The sequence below is a fragment of the Cyprinus carpio genome, chromosome A3, assembly GCF_018340385.1.
Source record: "Cyprinus carpio isolate SPL01 chromosome A3, ASM1834038v1, whole genome shotgun sequence".
NCBI classification, from domain to species: domain Eukaryota; kingdom Metazoa; phylum Chordata; class Actinopteri; order Cypriniformes; family Cyprinidae; genus Cyprinus; species Cyprinus carpio.
In genome coordinates this window covers 1211055-1228636 of record NC_056574.1, presented here as the reverse complement: position 1 = coordinate 1228636, position 17582 = coordinate 1211055, and the positions used below count along the sequence as shown (strand labels likewise).

General features: G+C 41.9%; 1 protein-coding gene across 1 annotated transcript in view; it reads right to left on the bottom strand.

The window, feature by feature from the left end:
- Positions 1-17006, bottom strand: part of LOC109086483 (neuronal migration protein doublecortin-like) — a 121020-nt gene extending 104014 nt beyond the window's left edge. Inside the window, exon 1 of the mRNA XM_042733694.1 lies at positions 16869-17006. The gene's annotated coding sequence lies outside the window, so the exon portion shown is untranslated. The remainder of the gene's footprint in view (positions 1-16868) is intronic.
- Positions 17007-17582: the final 576 nt, after the last annotated feature.

The following is a 17582-nucleotide window of genomic DNA, read 5'->3' as shown; positions in this document are numbered from 1 at the left end:
GTAGCCAAATTAGTGCCTAAATAGCTAATGGAATCATAATTAACCAGTATCTTCCACGCCCTAGGTGACATTAGCCAAAAAGCTGTTTTCTGAGTAAGTTTCATTAAGTTATTATTTATTCATTTATTTATTTATTTTTTCTAAATAAGGTACATTTTGATGAAAGATTAGAAAGACTAATGTTCACAGGAACATGTTTCAAGAAAATCAATAAGGTTGAATATAATTTTATATTGTCTTTAATAAGGAAAGCACCACGAAATTAAAATTGCACAGGAACTGAGATGAGGCTTAAAAATCACTACTCATCCAGTTGACACACAACAAACATACAACATGGTTTATTAATCCAAAGCTTGATATGGCCTGTCAAATCCATATTAGCATTTGAGAAGAAACATTAACTGTTGATGAAGACAAATATATATATATATATATATATATATATATATATATTTTTTTTTTTTTTTTTTTTAAGGCTATTTCTTTTGAAACTTTAAATGAGATAAGCAATATCAGGGGTCTCTAATGAAAAAAACTAAAGCAAACATCTCCACTTAATCTTTTATCTCATTGCTATTTAGGAAAAACAACTGAGATAATAAAGGAATCTATGGGAAAGTAAAAGTTTCAAGAGCATTATTATTAAGTTGGCTTGAAAAAGCCAACTTACTGATCTACTATCTAATCTTATTATTAGTGGTGCTTGCCGAAGGCAAAGCATCACTTGTATTATCTCACATACTTATTAGTGGTGCTTGCCGAAGGCAAAGCATCACTATTACTATGCACCATACTTATTATTCTTCTTCCAAAGCAACACTATTACTATGCACCATACTTATTATTCTTCTTCTTATAATTAGTGGTGCTTGCCGAAGGCAAAGCATCACTATTACTATGCTCCGCTTGCCGAAGGCAAAGCATCACTTGTATTATCTCACATACTTATTATTCTTCTTTTTCTTCTTATAGATTCCGTACAAATTTTGGCGCGTAACTAGTCCCGCAGTTTTTGTCACAGACCCGCAAAAGAGGTGTCAAATCGTGCGGCCTATTCGGGAATGGTGTGCTATGACTTTTATAAGCGATCGGGCGTACGATGTTCGCACACCGGGCGAAATATCGCCCGAAAAATCGCATAGACAATGCATTGCGGCCAACTTTGACGGATTGTAGCTCCGAGAGAGAATTTCGCAGAAACATGTGAATCACCACATTTGGAGAGGCTATCAGGCTGTGCGAGAACATACCCCGCTGTGGGGTATAAGTTGTACCCCTGGGGCGCAAGAGCCCCCCAAAAGTTGCCCCATAGACATACTATGGCGAGGAATCGCCCATGAAACAATGTGTTTTCCTACTATGGGGAATTACATAGGGATTTTGTATTGAACATAACTCTGGATCAAAATGTCATAGAGACATGGGGGTGGCCTCATTTTACTCAGCCAACCAATCACTCTGTCAGGATCATTGTGAAGCAGTCAAGCCACGCCCTAGCAACCATTTAGGGTCCCTTAGTAACAAGCTCCATAGACTTCCATTGAAAAAGATAAAAATAATATCTTTGGATAGAAGTGTCATAGAAACATGAGGGCGGGCTCATTTGACTCGGGGCAGCAAACGGCCAATCACGAATCACATTCAAGACTTCATAGCCACGCCCTAGCAACCATTTAGAGCACCTTAGCAACCCAAAGCATAGAGGGATATCTTCAAATCTGAATATCATAAAGGCATAGGGGTTGGTTTATGTCATTCATACAAGCAAGCATCCTTTGGAGTATCATCATTGGCAGCTGCCAGGCCACCCCCTAGCAACCAAACACAGTACCCTAGCAACCGTTTTGCAAGAACTATATCTCTGCATCAGAACATCGTACAGACATGGAGGTTGGATTACATTTGCAAGCAGCCTTTGGAGAATCATCACTGGCAGCTGTCAGGCCACTCCCTAGCAACCAAACAGAGTACCCTAGCAACCATTTAGTAAGTATTATATCTTTACAACCGAAAATCGTACAGACATGGGGGTTGGTTTATATTGGCAAGCAGCCTTTGAGTATCATCATTGACAGATGCCAAGCCACTCCCTAGCAACCAAACAGAGTACCCTAGCAACCGTTTTTCAAAATCTATATCTCTGCATCAGTACATCGTACAGACATAAGGGTTGGTTTATAATGGCAAGCAGCCTTTGGAGTATCATCATTGGCAGTTGCCAAGCCACTCCATAGCAACCGAACAGAGTACCCTAGCAACCGTCCTGCAAGACATATATCTCTGAATCAGAACATTGTAGAAACAAGGCGGTTGGCTTTTTTGACTCATGCTAGCAAACTGGAATTCCAACATGCTAGTCATGCTAGCAGTGAATAGCTACATGCTAATAGTGATTAGCTAAGTGCTCTAATTGGCTATCAACATGCTAAGAACTCTATATATAAACTACCTAGTGACCATCTGTGACAACTACCAACCACCTAGTAACAGCATAGCAACTACCCCAGTTATCATAGCAACCACCTAGCAACCACCCAGAGCCCCCTAGCAACCGCTTAGCAACACATTAGCAACCACCCAAAGTACCTTGGCAACTGCCTAGCAACCGCCTAGCAACCCCCCAGGTTACCATAGCAACATCCTAGCAACCACCCAGAACACCCTAGCAACCGCCTAGCAACATCTTAGCAACCACCCCAAATACCTTAGCAACTGCCTAGCAACCACCCAGGTTACCATAGCAACCGCCTAGCAACCACCTAGCAACCACCCAGAACACCCTAGCAACCGCATAGCAACACCTTAGCAACCACCCCAAGTACCTTAGCAACTACCTAGCAACCACCCAGGTTACCATAGCAACCACCTAGCAACCACTCAGAACACCCTAGCAACCGCCTAGCAACACCTTAGCAACCACCCCAAGTAACCTAGCAACCACCTAGCAACACCTTAGCAACCACACCAAGTACCTTAGCAACTGCCTAGCAACCACCTAGCAACCACCCAAAACACCCTAGCAACCACATAGCAACACCTTAGCAACCATACCAAGTACCTTAGCAACTGCCTAGCAACACCTTAGCAACCACCCCAAGTACCTTAGCAACTGCCTAGCAACCGCCTAGCAACCACCCAGAACACCCTAGCAACCGCTTAGCAACACCTTAGCAACCACCCTAAGTACCATAGCAACTGCCTAGCAACCGCCTAGCAACCACCCAGAACACCCTAGCAACCGCTTAGCAACACCTTAGCAACCACCCCAAGGACCTTAGCAACTGCCTAGCAACCACCCAGGTTACCATATCAACCACCTAGCAACCACTCAGAACATCCTAGCAACCGCCTAGCAACACCTTAGCAACCACCCCAAGTGACCTAGCAACCACATAGCTACACCCTAGCAACCACCTTGGGTACCCTAGCAACCGCTCTAACAAACGCCAAGAAACACCTTAGCAACCGAGCGCCGAGTTTTGCCACTGCAAGCACCACTCACTTCACAAATTACATTCTAGTTAGTGTGTGCTTGCCGAGGCAAAGCATCACTTGTACATCTCACATACTTATTATTCTTCTTTTTATTCTTATTCTTTTTCTTCCGTACAAATTTCGGCGCGTAACTAGTCCCGCAGTTTTTGTCACAGACCCGCAAAAGAGGTGTCAAATCGTGCGGCCTATTCGGGAATGATGTGCTATGACTTTTATAAGCGATCGGGCGTACGATGTTCGCACACCGGGCGAAATATCGCCCGAAAAAAAATCGCATAGACAATGCATTGCGGCCAACTTTGACGGATCGTAGCTCCGAGAGAGAATTTCGCAGAAACATGTGAATCGCCACATTTGGAGAGGCTATCAGGCTGTGCGAGAACATACCCCGCAGTGGGGTATAAGTTGTACCCCTGGGGCGCAAGAGCACCCCAAAGTTGCCCCATAGACATACTATGGTGAGAGATCGCCCATGAAAACAGCGCGTTTTTCCTACTATGGTACTTTACCTAGTAGTTTTGCATTGAACATAACTCTGGATCACAATGTCATAGAGACATGGGGGTGGGCTCATTTTACTCAGACAACCAATCAGTCTATCAGGATCATTGTGAAGCAGTCAAACCACGCCCTAGCAACCATTTAGGGCCCCTTAGTAACAAGCTCCATAGACTTCAATTGAAAAAGATAAAATTAATATCTTTGGATAGAAGTGTCATAGAAACATGAGGGCGGGCTCGTTTGACTCGGGGCAGCAAACAGCCAATCACGAATCACATTCAAGACTTCATAGCCACGCCCTAGCAACCATTTAGAGCACCCTAGCAACCCAAAGCATAGAGGGATATCTTCAAATCTGAATATCATAAAGGCATAGGGGTTGGTTTATATCATTCATACTGGCAAGCAGCCTTTGGAGTATCATCATTGGCAGCTGCCAGGCCACTCCCTAGCAACCAAACACAGTACCCTAGAAACCGTTTTTCAAAATCTATATCTCTGCATCAGAACATCGTACAGATATGGGGTTTGGTTTATATTGGCAAGCAGCCTTTGGAGAATCATCACTGCCAGCTGTCAGGCCACTCCCTAGCAACCAAACAGAGTACCCTAGCAACCATTTAGTAAGTATTATATCTTTACAACCGAAAATCGTACAGACATGGGGGTTGGTTTATATTGGCAAGCAGCCTTTGAGTATCATCATTGACAGATGCCAAGCCACTCCCTAGCAACCAAACAGAGTACCCTAGCAACCGTTTTTCAAAATCTATATCTCTGCATCAGTACATCGTACAGACATGAGAGTTGGTTTATACTGTCAAGCAGCCTTTGGAGTATCATCATTGGCAGTTGCCAAGCCACTACATAGCAACCGAACAGAGTACCCTAGCAACCGTCCTGCAAGACATATATCTCTGAATCAGAACATCGTACAAAACAAGGCGGTTGGCTTTTTTGACTCATGCTAGCAAACTGGAATTCCAACATGCTAGTCATGCTAGCAATGAATAGCTACATGCTAATAGTGATTAGCTAAGTGCTCAAATTGGCTAACACCATGCTAAGAACTCTATATAAACTACATAGTGACCATTTGTGACAACTACCAACCACCTAGTAACAGCATAGCAACTACCCCGGTTACCATAGCAACCGCCTAGCAACCACCCAGAGCACCCTAGCAACCTCCTAGCAACACATTAGCAACCACCCAAAGTACCTTAGCAACTGCCTAGCAACCGCCTAGCAACCACCCAGGTTACCATAGCAACATCCTAGCAACCACCCAGAACACCCTAGCAACCGCCTACCAACATCTCAGCAACCACCCCAAATACCTTAGCAACTGCCTAGCAACCACCCAGGTTACCATAGCAACTGCCTAGCAACCACCTAGCAACACATTAGCAACCACCCAAAGTACCTTGGCAACTGCCTAGCAACCGCCTAGCAACCACCCAGAACACCCTAGCAACTGCCTAGCAACCACCCAAAACACCCCTAGCAACCACCTAGCAACACCATAGTGACCACCCCAAGTACCTTAGCAACTGCCTAGCAACCACCCCCCGGTTACCATAGCAACTGCCTAGCAACCACCCAAAACACCCTAGCAACAACCCGCCTAGCAACACCTTAGCGACCACCCCAAATACCTTAGCAACCACCCAGGTTACCATAGCAACTGCCTAGCAACTGCCTAGCAACCACCCCAGGTTACCATACCATAGCAACTGCCAAGCAACCACCCAAAACACCCTAGCAACCGCCTAGCAACACCTTAGCAACCACCCCAAATACCTTAGCAACTGCCTAGCAACCAACCAGGTTACCATAGCAACCGCCTAGCAACCACCCAGAACACCCTAGCAACCGCATAGCAACACCTTAGCAACCACCCCAAGTACCTTAGCAACTGCCTAGCAACCACCCAGGTTACCATAGCAACTGCCTAGCAACCACCCAGAACAACCTAGCAACCGCCTAAAAACACCTTAGCAACCGAGCGCCGAGTTTTGCCACTGCAAGCACCACTCACATTTTCTTCAGGAAATGTACATTCTAGTTAGTGGTGCTTGCCGAAGGCAAAGCATCACTTGTATTATCTCACATACTTATTATTATTCTTCTTCTTCTTATAGATTCCGTACAAATTTCGGCGCGTAACTAGTCCCGCAGCTTTTGTCACAGACCCGCAAAAGAGGTGTCAAATCGTGCGGCCTTTTCGGGAATGGTGTGCTATGACTTTTATAAGCGATCGGGCGTACGATGTTCGCACAGCGGGCGAAATATCGCCCAAAAAATCGCATAGACAATGCATTGCGGCCAACTTTGACGGATCGTAGCTCCTCCGAGAGAGAATTTCGCAGAAACATGTGAATCACCACATTTGGAGAGGATATCAGGCTGTGCGAGAACATACCCCACAGTGGGGTATAAGTTGTACCCCCTGGGGCGCAAGAGCCCCCCAAAGTTGCCCCATAGACATACTATGGTGAGGGATCGCCCATGAAACAGCGCGTTTTTCCTACTATGGTACTTTACCTGGGAGTTTTGCATTGAACATAACTCTGGATCACAATGTCATAGAGACATGGGGGTGGGCTCATTTTACTCAGACAACCAATCAGTCTCTCAGGATTCATTGTGAAGCAGTCAAGCCACGCCCTAGCAACCATTTAGGGCCCCTTAGTAACAAGCTCCATAGACTTCCATTGAAAAAGATCAAATATATATCTTTGGATAGAAGTGTCAAAGAAACATGAGGGTGGGCTCGTTTGACTTGGGGCAGCAAACGACCAATCACGAATATACTTCAACACTTCATAGCCACGCCCTAGCAACCATTTAGACCACCCTAGCAACCCAAAGCATAGAGGTATATCTTCAAATCTGAATGTCATAAAGCCATAAGGGTTGGTTTATATCATTCATACTGGCAAGCAGCCTTTGGAGTATCTACATTGCCAGCTGCCAGGCCACTCCCTAGCAACCAAACAGAGTACCCTAGCAACCGTTTTTCAAGATCTATACCTCTGCATCAGAATATCGTACAGACATGGGGGTTGGTTTATATTGGCAATCATCCTTTGGAGTATCATCATTGGCAGCTGCCAAGCCACTCCCTAGCAACCAAACAGAGTACCCTAGCAACCGTTTTGCAAGACCTATCTCTCTGCATCAAAACATCGTAGAGACATGGGGGTTGGCTTATAGTCAAGCATCCTTTGGAGTCAAGCATCCTTTGGAGTATCATCATTGGGAGCTGCAAGGCAACTCCCTAGCAACCAAACAGAGTACCCTAGCAACCATTTTGCAAGATCTATATATCTGCAACAGAACAATGTACAGACATGGCGTTTGGCTTATACTGTCAAGCAGCCTTTGGAGTATCGTCATTGGGAGCTGTCAGGCCACTCCCTAGCAACCAAACAGAGTACCCTAGCAACAGTTTTGCAAGACCTATATCTAATCTCAGAACATCGTAAAGACATGGCGGTTGGCTCTTTTGACTCATGCTAGCAAACTGGAATTCCAACATGCTAGTCATGCTAGCAGTGAATAGCTACATGCTAATAGTGATTAGCTAAGAGATAAATCAGGCTATGAACTCTATGAAAAGACCTTAGCAACTGAGGGCCGAGTTTTGCCACTGCAAGCACCACTCACATTTTCTTCAGGAAATGTACATTCTAGTGTTACTATTACTATTCGCCCTGAAAAACTTTTGGCGTGCTACTCCTTCTGCACTGTTTGTCGCAGACCCATGAATGAGATGTCAAAACGTGCGGCTTATTGAGGAGAGGTGTGCTATGACTTTTCTAAGGAATCGGACTTACGATAATCGTACAGCGGGCGAAGAAATTGTGTGAAAATATCCCATTGACTTAACATTGGAAAAACTATCCGACATCATATTTTTGGATCAGAAAGACATAGAGGCTTAAGAGTGGGCTCTTTTGACTCGGCCTATCAAGCAGTCCATATGTAAAGACATAAATACTTCATAGCCAAGCCCTAGCAACCACTTTTAGCACCCTAGCAACTGTTTAACAACATTTAAAAGCTGTATCTCAGCAAAACAGCAATATAGAAACACTGGCTTTGGGTTTTTGGATTCAGGCTGGCAAATAGTATTTAAATATCACCCCATATACTATATAGCCACACCATAGCAACCATTTATAGCACCCTAGCAACCATATAGCAATATAAACTACTAATATCTCGGCTCCACAACATCACACAGACATCATGGGTGGCTACAGGGCCGAGTTTTGCCACTGCAAGCACCACTCACATTTTCTTCAGGAAATGTACATTCTAGTTATTATTATTCTTCTTACTTCTTCCGTACAAATTTCGGCGCGTAACTAGTCCCGCAGTTTTTGTCACAGACCCGCAAAAGAGGCGTCAAATCGTGCGGCCTATTCGGGAATGGTGTGCTATGACTTTTATAAGCAATCGGATGTACGATATTCGCACACCGGGCGAAATATCGCCCGAAAAATCGCATAGACAATGCATTGCGGCCAACTTTGACGGATCGTAGCTCCGAGAGAGAATTTCGCAGAAACATGTGAATCACCACATTTGGATATAGGCTATCAGGCTGTGCGAGAACATACCCCGCAGTGGGGTATAAGTTGTACCCCTGGGGCGCAAGAGCCCCCCAAAGTTGCCCCATAGACATACTATGGTGAGGGATCGCCCATGAAACAGCGCGTTTTTTCCTACTATGGTACTTTACCTAGGAGTTTTGCATTGAACATAACTCTGGATCACAATGTCATAGAGACATGGGGGTGGGCTCATTTTACTCAGGCAACCAATCAGTCTGTCACGATCATTGTGAAGCAGTCAAGCCACGCCCTAGCAACCACTTAGGGCCCCTTAGTAACAAGCTCCATAGACTTCCATTGAAAAAGATCAAATTAATATCTATGGATAGAAGTGTCATAGAAAAATGAGGGTGGGCTCGTTTGACTCGGGGCAGGAAACGACCAATCAGGAATCACCTTCAAGACTTCATAGCCACGCCCTAGCAACCATTTAGAGCACCCTAGCAACCCAAAGCATAGAGGGATATCTTCAAATCTAAATGTCATAAAGCCATAAGGGTTGGTTTCTATCATTCATACTGGCAAGCAGCCTTTGGAGTATCTACATTGGCAGCTGCCAGGCCACTCCTAGCAACCAGACAGAGTACCTTAGCAACCATTTTGCAAGACCTATCTCTCTGCATCAAAACATCGTAGAGACATGGGGGTTGGTTTATATTGTCAAGCATCCTTTGGAGTATCATCATTGGGAGCTGCCAGGCCACTCCCTAGCAACCAAACAGAGTACCCTAGCAACCATTTTGCAAGAACTATATCTCTGCATCAGAACAATGTACAGACATGGGGTTTAGCTTATACTGTCAAGCAGCCTTTGGAGTATCGTCATTGGGAGCTGTCAGGCCACTCCCTAGCAACCAAACAGAGTACCCTAGCAACCGTTTTGCAAGACCTATATCTCTGAATCAGAACATCGTAAAGACATGGCGGTTGGCTCTTTTGACTCATGCTAGCAAACTGGAATTCCAACATGCTAGTCATGCTAGCAGTGAATAGCTACATGCTAATAGTGATTAGCTAAGAGATAAATCAGGCTATGAACTCTATAAAAAGACCTAAACAACCGAGGGCCGAGTTTTGCCACTGCAAGCACCACTCACATTTTCTTCAGGAAATGTACATTCTAGTTATTAGTGGTGCTTGCCGAAGGCAAAGCAACACTATTACTATGCTCCATACTTATTATTCTTCTTCTTCTTCTTCTTATTCTTCTTCCGTACAAACTTCGGCGCGTAACTAGTCCCGCAGTTTTTGTCACAGACCCACAAAAGAGGTGTCAAATCGTGCGGCCTATTCGGGAATGGTGTGCTATGACTTTTATAAGCGATCGGGCGTACGATGTTCGCACACCGGGCGAAATATCGCCCGGAAAAAATCGCATAGACAATGCATTGCGGCCAACTTTGACGGATCATAGCTCCGAGAGAGAATTTCGCAGAAACATGTGAATCACCACATTTGGAGAGGCTATCAGGCTGTGCGAGAACATACCCCACAGTGGGGTATAAGTTGTACCCCTGGGGCGCAAGAGCCCCCCAAAGTTGCCCCATAGACATACTATGATGAGGGATCGCCTATTAAACAGTGTGTTTTTCCTACTATGGTAAGTTTTGCATTGAACATAACTCTGGAACACAATGTCATAAAGACATGGGGGTGGGCTCATTTTAATCAGGCAACCAATCAGTCTGTCAGGATCATTGTAAAGCAATCAAGCCACGCCCTAGCAACCATTTACGGCCCCTTAGTAACAAGCTCCATAGACTTCCATTGAAAAAGATCAAATTAATATCTTTGGATAGAAGTGTCATAGAAACAAGAGGGTGGGCTCGTTTGATTCGGGGCAGCAAAAGACCAATCACGAATCACCTTCAAGACTTCATAGCCACGCACCTAGCAACCATTTAGAGCACCCTAGCAACCCAAAGCATAGAGGGTTTATATCTTCAAATCTGAATTTCATAAAGCCATAAGGGTTGGTTTATATCATTCATACTGGCAAAGCAGCCTTTGGAGTATCTACATTGGCATGTGCCAGGCCACTCCCCTAGAAACCAAACAGAGTACCCTAGCAACCGTTTTGCAAGATCTATATCTCTGCATCAGAACATCTTACAGACATGGGGGTTGGTTTACATTGGCAAGCAGCCTTTGGAGAATCATCACTGGCAGCTGTCAGGCCACTCCCTAGCAACCAAACAGAGTACCCTAGCAACCGTTTTTCAAGATCTATATCTCTGCATCAGAACATCGTACAGACATGGGGGTTTTGCTTATACTGTCAAGCAGCCTTTGGAGTATCGTCATTGGGAGCTATCAGGCCACTCCCTAGCAACCAAACAGAGTACCCTAGCAACCGTTTTGCAAGACCTATATCTCTGAATCAGAACATCGTAAAGAAATTTCGGTTGGCTCTTTTCACTCATGCTAGCAAACTGGAATACCAACATGCTAGTCATGCAAGCAGTGAATAGCTACATGCTAATAGTAATTAGCTAGGAGATAATCAGGCTATGAACTCTATAAAAAGACCTAAGCAACTGAGGGCCGAGTTTTGCCACTGCAAGCACCACTCACATTTTCTTCAGGAAATGTACATTCTAATTAGTATTATTATTCTTCTGAGCCAAATTTTAAACACTATCTCCTCCTAGAGCTTTCAAGCTAGAACCACCAAACTCGGGTCAGACCTTCAGACTGGTCTGACTCGGGTTGCTATATCTTTTCTAACTGATCCGGCTTATGGTTTTCGTAAACCAGACTACCAAAACCACCTTAAATCCCATAGACTTTCATTGAGGGGGTGCAAACTTTTACAAAATAAGACTTATAATGTATTTAAGTTGTCTACTACCATAGCAAACCTTAAAAACTCTCTACTGAGAATACAGCTAAAACCAGCCTAAGCTGATCAGTTGCTTTGGCTAGTCTCCCAAGCTGGTTTTTAAGTGGTTTTGGCCACTGTCACGCTTGTCTTAGCTGGGTTTTAGCTGGTTTTTACTGAATCCACTGGTTTAAGCTGGTTTTTGCCCGGATTAGCATAGAAACATGCTAACAACATGCAAGTTACTCACTAATCAGACTAGAAACATACTTCTAACATGGTTTAAAGTGGTTTTGGCCACTGTCACGCTGGCCTTACCTGGTCTTAGCTGGTTTTCTTTACTGAATCAACTGGTTTTAGCTGGTTTAGTATAGAAAAATGAAAACAAACATGCTAGTTACTCACTAATCAGACTAGAAACATGCTTTTAACATGGTTTTAAAAGTGGTTTTGGCCACTGTCACGCTGGCCTTAGGTGGTCTTAGCTGGTTTTAGCTGGTTTTCTTTACTGAATCAACTGCTTTTAGCTGGATTAGAATAGAAAAATGTTAACAAAATGCTAGTAACTTGCTTATCAGACTAGAAACATACTTCTAACATGGTTTTTAAAGTGGTTTTGGCCACTGTCACGCTGGCCTTAGCTGGTCTTAGCTGGTTTTAGCTGGTTTTCCTTACTGAATCAACTGGTTTTAGCTAGATTATCATAGAAACATGTTAACAACATGTTAGTAACTTGATAATCAGGTTAGACAACATGCTTTTAACATGCTTTTTAACATGGTTTTAAAGTAGTTTTGGCCACTGTCACGCTGGTCTTAGCTGGTCTTAGCTGGTTTTAGCTGGTTTTCTTTACTGAATCAACTGGTTTTAGCTAGATTATCATAGAAACATGCTAGCGACATGCTAGTCACTTGCTAATCATGCTAGAAACATGCTAGCGACATGCTAGTCAATCACTAATCATGCTAAAAACATGCTAGTCACTTGCTAATCATGCTAAAAACATGCTAGCGACATGCTAATCACTTGCTAATCATGCTAGAAACATGCTAGCGACATGCTAGTCACTCGCTAATCATGATAAAAACATGCTAGTCACATGCTAGTCACTTGCTAATCATGCTAGAAAACATGCTAGCGACATGCTAATCACTTGCTAATCATGCTAGAAACATGCTAGCGACATGCTAGTAACTAATCATGCTAATCATGCTAGCGACATGACATGCTAGTCACTTGCTAATCATGCTAGAAACATGCTAGCGACATGCTAGTCAATCGCTAATCATGCTAAAAACTTGCTAGTGACATGCTAGTCACTCGCTAATCATGCTAGAAACATGCTAGCGACATGCTAGTAACTTGCTAATCATGCTAGTGACATGCTAGTCACTTGCTAATCATGCTAGAACCATGCTAGCGACATGCTAGTAACTTGCTAATCATGCTAAAAACATGCTAGCGCTACATGCTAGTCTAGCGACTCACTAAATCATGCTAAAAACATGCTAGCGACATGCTAGTCACTTGATAATCATGCTAGAAACATGCTAACGACATGCTAGTCAATCACTAATCATGCTAAAAACATGCTAGTCACTTGCTAATCATGCTAAAAACATGCTAGCGACATGCTAGTCACTTCCCTAATCATGCTAGAAACATGCTAGCGACATGCTAGTCACTAGCTAATCATGCTAAAAACATGCTAGTGACATGCTAGTCACTTGTTAATCATGCTATAAACATGCTAGCGACATGCTAGTCACTAGCTAATCATGCTAAAAACATGCTAGTGACATGCTAGTCACTTGTTAATCATGCTAGAAACATGCTAGCGACATGCTAGTCACTTGCTAATCATGCTAGAAACATGCTAGCGACATGCTAGTAACATGCTTATCATGCTAGCGACATGCTAGTCACTCGCTAATCATGCTAGAAAACATGCTAGCGACATGCTAGTCACTTGCTAATCATGCTAGAAACATGCTAGCGACATGCTAGTCAGTAATCATGCTAGAAACATTGCTAGCGACATGCTATGCTTATCATGCTAGCGACATGCTAGTCAATCGATAATCATGCTAAAAACATGCTAGTCACTTGCTAATCATGCTACAAACATGCTAGTGACATGCTAGATACCTTGCTAATCATGTTAAGTACATGCTAGTCACTTGCTAATTATGCTAGCAACATGCTAGCAACTTTGCTAATCATTCTAATGACATGTTAGTCACTTGCTTTTAATGCTAGCAATATGTTAATCACTTTCTTTTTAAAACTTCTGAACTTTTCAAAATTTTAAATCTTTTTAAACTTTTTAAACTTTTCAAACTTTCTAAATTTTTCAAACTTTCTGGTCAGGCTTTTTCAAGCCAACTTAAAGTTTGAACACAAACTTTACTATCTAGTTATTATTATTGTTGTTGTTGTTGTTGTTGTTGCTGCTGTTGTTGTTATTGTTGTATCCAGTGCTGTCAGACCTTTGTGAGATGTCAAACACAAATCCTTTAGGACTTGTGAAATGGCTAAGGTGCTTCCATCTCTATTGATTTATTTAGAGGAATCCTATAAACGCTTGTCAGTGCTACCTAGCTTGATGACACTTCAATTAGCTCCTTAATCAGTGCCCACAGCCTGACCTCCACTATCTTTAGTCTGTAATGATGGGATTTCTGAGAGTTAGATTCTACAAGTCAGCTTACTTGACTTCCTGACACCAGTCCAAAATCAACACACACTGTACTAGAGATCGAAGGAAAGAGTTCATCCTGAACAATTTTATTCTCAAAGGGCCATCACATGGACTTATACTCCAAACATTCAAGGTTATGATGCAAAACTACATTTTAACATCTTTTGAGGCTGTAATGGCTGTAACGTAGAGGTGGATGCGTTCCCTTCGATATCTAAATTAGTAGTCAGTATGGGGTTTTCAGTGTTTTGTTTGTTATGGTGTGGCTGATAGGTTGTTGCTAGGGGGTTGATAGGTTGCTCTGGGTGGTCACAGAGTGTTGCTAGGTGGTTACTTTTAGGTAGCTCCCATGTTTATATGATATTCTAATCTCTCAAAATGGCTTGGGTCCCTCATTCGCTGTAAGCATATGGGATTTTTCCTGTTATAATTTATGTTATAAGATTAATTTTTAACATTAATATTTTCTAGTAGCTGTTATTATGTGTTTGTTGTACACAAATTATATAGTGGGGTTGTCTTGCCAATAAGGCCAGCCGTCTGTGGCATTTAGACCTGGGCTTGTGTCCAATGTGACTGCCAGAAAGGATTGCAGCAGCTTTTCCAATTTAAGCCTGGCTACTACAACTCGTCGCCACACCTTGGAATATACACAGTAATACTAAGAAGTTTGATTACAAAAGTCTGTGTAAAATGTTAAAGTGACAAATGCCTGAGGTGGCCACAGATTTGTGCTGATTTATGGGTTTGTTATTGTCTAATCCTGTGCCCCGTGTCCCTCTATGCCATTAACAAAAAAGGGATTACATGCTTGTCGTGGTCACACAAACACACTACACACCTTGAGTGCTTTTTTAGCGCCATCAGTGGTGCAGAGGGGAATTGGGCCTGGTACATAGCTGACACAAGGTCTCCTACACTCAAATGCACTCTCATACACCATCAGATCATTTATCACCATCAAATGTCACCATTTACTCACTCTCAACTCATTACCCACCCATGTTCTTCCTTGCAAAATAAATAAATAAAATAAATAAATAAATAAATGAGATGTTTAGCAGAATGTTTAAGCTGCTAGCTCTGTGCAAATGCCGTTTGAATGCTTTTTGATGATACATTTAGGATGATTTTCAAAAAATGGCAAATATGTTCTTCATACAAAGCTACTGTCTGTATGGCTTCAGGAGATTTTGAATATAGTATATAAGTCATTTGAACTACTACCATGGTGCTTTTTGTCCTTTTTGAAGCTTGACACCCCCAGTCCACATTTATTTTCATTTTCTGGAAAAGTTCTGCTTGTTTCTGCCTAAAATCTTGTTATATTTTCCACACACACAAAAAAAAAGTAATACATATTTTGGGTAAACTACTTTAAAAGCAAGCACTGAATTGTTATCTAGTTTTAATATGTTGAATAGATTGGGTTCCTGTGATTGTTACAAATGTTATTTATTGCACTATTCCACCCATGCTGTCAATATCATATATTTAAATCACTTAAACTGTCATCTTGCTTATGCAAAATAATACAAACCTTGAAACCTGATTATCTTTTTTTTTTCTTTTTTTTTTACAGAAAAAGACATTACCATGTAAAGTTGTAGTAATACTCCCTATTTCACCCATGCAACTTATTTTTTGAAGAGAAAGACCTCCAGTGGTCTTTTGAAGGTAATCACAAGCCAATAGAGTTTGCTGTTTGTAAAATACCTGTTGTTGACAGGTTCAAACATTGCCCACTGTACTGCTGAGTCTTTGTTGGGTAATAAAAACTGTGCTGTGGTGTATAGAGTCCAGAAACACATCACACACTGAATCACAGGATAAAACTGGTCATAGTGAAAGCAAATGTTCTCCAGGGGCAAGTCCGTATGCCCCACTCCCCCAATCCACCCACACAGAGTGCTCTGCTAGCCTGTTTCATTGTGTCTCTTTGGCACATGCTGCACTACAGCAAATTCAGCATTGGGCTTGTATCACACACTCACACACTGCAACCTCCTGAGTGTTACAGAAAAGTATCCTACAATTGGAGGCTGACATTTGCTACCAATACTCATTCTGAATTACACTATTTTGAACAAACCCAAAAGCATCCTAATAAGAATTGTCTTGTAAGATTATAAAATAACATATTTTTAAATCACATCATTAAGATACTGTATGTGCTCCCGATAAGACTATTAGGATTCCCAATAGGATAAAATATCCCTCTTGGATATCAAAAGAAATATAAAGAAAATCTTTCAGGATTTTAAACTTACAGCTTTCTTTGTGATTTCCTTTAACTGTCCAGTAACAAGATATTATTCCATTAGTTATAATAAATCTTCTTGTAATTTAAGTTTATCCATAAGATCTTAATTGATTCTTAGAGGATTCTTATTTGATCCCATTAGTATGGGTTTCAGATTAGATAGATAGATAGATAGATAGATAGATAGATAGATAGATAGATAGATAGATAGATAGATAGATAGATAGATAGATAGATAGATAGATAGATAGATAGATAGATAGATAGATAAATAGAAATGGATATTAGGTCTGTCTCAAACCTGGAACCATCTGACTGTTCACCCACTAACATTCACTAAAATCTTCCTCTATACTTCTAACATTAAAGTTACTCACTAAACGTCAGCATAACATGATATACGTTTCGATTTATACACCACGTTTTCTTTTAGTAAAAGTATACCGGTGTTTGACTTACCAGTGGAACAGTGAGCTGCTGCTGCTGCCGCTGCTGCTGTGTGAGTGTGTGTGGGTGGGCGTGGATGCTGCAGGATCGCGCTGCGCTCCTTGTCTTTGTTTGCCGCTTCAGCTGCTGCTCTGACTGTGATGCCTCCCTACTGGCATACCGCGCGGTCCTAACGCCGCCCTATACACGCCCAATGAATACAGTCAACGCCTACTGCAGGCTGTCCACAAATATCTGCATTCATGTGTTAATAAACTGTCATAACCTTACCTTTGAGCCGAACTTACTGCAGTCAAATGTTATTTGTTGAGGACTACACAATTATTGACTATATACATAAAACTGCCCACTATTTTTAATTAATAGTTTGAGAAAGAGTATGTGATAATCAGGGGTGCCATGAAGAGTTTTAAGGGGGGTATGCAAGACAGAAATGTTGTCCCCCTTCTTCCAGAAGAATTTTTTTTATCATTATTATTTCATTTATTTATTTATTTATGACACTTAATAAGAATTTTAAATTTCAAACTTAGAAATCTAATTTTTACTTGACCTTGCCAATATTTTCACTGCCACTACCACAAATAAATAAATAAATAAATAAATAAAATAGAATAAGTTAAAATAAACAAACTATATATATATATATATAATATATATATATATATATATATATATATATATATAGTTCTTGTTCTCATTGTTTTTGACCAATGTTATCTTATA